We start from the raw sequence: 2856 nt of genomic DNA, 5'->3' as shown, positions 1-2856 counted from the left end.
ACTAGTTTCGGAGAATTACACTCCCCCAGTGAAAGAATAGACCATTCCAAGCTTTTATTTGTTGTTAAACAAATGTTTAAACAACTCTATTTATTCAAATATTTTTTTTTTGTATAAATATATACAGTCGGTTTGTGCATTTCTTTACACATAAACTCACATGCTTACGAAAATATAAAATGCTATTGTTGCATGACGCTTTAAGTTTTGAAAATTCGAAGTTTATCATTTTTTGTTTGTTTAATTTTGAGCAAAGATACTCGAGAGCTAACTGCACTAGCCGTTCCTAATATAAAAGTGATTGACTAGTGGGAAAATAACTAGTCAACAATATCCATCGCCAACACTTGGGCTACTCTTTTGTGGAACTGACCATCACATTATAACTCCCACAGATTTAAAGAGCGAGCATGTTCAACAATGGGATTCGAACCCGAGACCAGATGAATCGGAGCCGAGTTTCCACGGTTTTAGAGATAATCATATAAATATAATATGTCGAACCATCACTTGTGAGATCCATTGGACACCAATAGCACTTACTAATCTTGTAAACCTCGATTTTTTTTTTTGGCTAAACAAATCCCAACACATGAACGAGTAAGCATTTAAGTACATTTGAAGTGATTTAACATTTAAAAAGTTACAGGAATAGTGTAATAGTTCTTTTTTGGCTGAGGGCAACGTTTTATTTGAAAGAAATCGAAAATACAGTTATAGTAAAAGTCCTTTATAAGAATCGTGATGTATTAGACATCCCTCTATTCCTATTAATTGGCCAATTATGGATAACAAATCAGAAGTGTAAAAGAATGACATTTCAGTTTTATTTGTGAGAAGTCATTGACCAGGAGATCTTTCGTTCAGAACGAGAACCTAACTACTACTTTCCCAGTAGAAGGACGATTATCATCATTCGGAAAAAACGAAAATATGAGCTACAAATTTTACTGGGTTAAAATAGAATATCATTGATTATAATCACACTCTGCCACACATAGGAAATTTTAATTCTACAGAGTTAAGTTAATTACAAACACAAGGCTATCCATCTACCATTTCACATGTAATACACTACAAACACAAGGCTATACACCAACAATTTCACATGTATTACACTACAAACACAAAGCTATCCACCAACAATTTCACATGTATTACACTACAAACACAAAGCTATCCACCAACAATTTCACATGTATTACACTACAAACACAAAGCTATCCACCAACAATTTCACATGTATTACACTACAAACACAAGGCTATCCACCAACAATTTCACATGTATTACACTACAAACACAAGGCTATCTACCAACATTTTCACATGTATTACACTACAAACACAAGGCTATACACCAACCATTTCCCATGTACTACACTACAAACACAAGAATATCCACCAACAATTTCACATGTATTACACTACAAACACAAGAATATCCACCAACAATTTCACATGTATTACACTACAAACACAAGAATATCCACCAACAATTTCACATGTACTACACTACAAACACAAGGCTATACATCAACCATTTCACATGTATTACACTACAAACACAAGGCTATCCACCAACAATTTCACATGTATTACACTACAAACACAAGGCTATCCACCAACAATTTCACATGTACTACACTACAAACACAAGGCTATACATCAACCATTTCACATGTATTACACTACAAACACAAGGCTATCTACCAAGATTTTCACATGTATTACACTACAAACACAAGGCTATCTACCAACATTTTCACATGTATTACACCGGTGGATAGCCTTGTGTTTGTAGTGTAATACATGTGAAAATCTTGGTAGATAGCCTTGTGTTTGTAGTGTAGTACATGTGAAATGGTTCTATACACCAACCATTTCATATGTATTACACTACAAACACAAGGCTATCCATCAACCATTTCACATATACTACACTACAAACACAAGAATATCCATTACCAAATTCACATTGATTACACTACAAACCTTGTCTATAAAATATGCTAACCCCTATGGATTTCTATCTAACTGTGAATAGTCGAAAAATAGAATTACAAAATCTAATCCCGCCTTCTGTGAGAGAGGAGTTTACATATAGCGAAATAAACATAAATAATATTAATTCAGGAAATGTAAAAGATTTGTTTGTTTTGGTAAATTCTAATTTTTTAGGTTTTTCACGACATGGTTATTCTACTATGTTATCTCTTTCAACTTCTATTGGTAATGTACTGGAATGTCTGTTTCCTTATTTGCTTTGAAAGTTCTTTAAAATACATGGTTCGCAGATAATAACTCGTTGAACAGCCTGGTGTATAAACGGTTAACTTGAAACAGTCACAGGAATTCTAAATTTCGATACCTCACCACTATAAAGGCTTGGTTTGGTCTGAAGTTTCATTGGTGGTAGTGTCCAGTGTCACTGATGGGAAGTGGAATTCTCCGAAACTAGTCTGGCTCATAGATACACTACCAATGAAAGAACAGACCGTTCCAAGCTTTTAATTGTTGTTAAACAAATGTTTAAACAATTCTATTCAGTCACAGGATCTGACGAAGATTCACGTTAGTTTGTCGAAATATCGTCGCCACTTGCCCGTTTCATCAGCAGACTGTCTATATATAAAAACTGTTTATCAATAATGGATTTAGACTCTGAAACAGTCACAGGATCTGACGAAGATTCTCCTTTATGGTAATTTGTCGAACTGTCATCACTTGCCCGTTTCAACTGTGAACAAAACATGTACTTTTATTTACAAAGAGATCAGAGATGAGGATACGGTGTGCAGGATAAAAGGCAAGGGCCAAAATAAACTAGCCTGTACACCGTATAATCACCTAAATG

This window comes from Limulus polyphemus, unplaced genomic scaffold (genome assembly GCF_000517525.1).
Source record: "Limulus polyphemus unplaced genomic scaffold, Limulus_polyphemus-2.1.2 Scaffold10219, whole genome shotgun sequence".
In the NCBI taxonomy this organism is placed as follows: domain Eukaryota; kingdom Metazoa; phylum Arthropoda; class Merostomata; order Xiphosura; family Limulidae; genus Limulus; species Limulus polyphemus.
The sequence above is the reverse complement of the archived record's forward strand: the minus strand, read 5'-3'. Positions refer to the sequence as shown.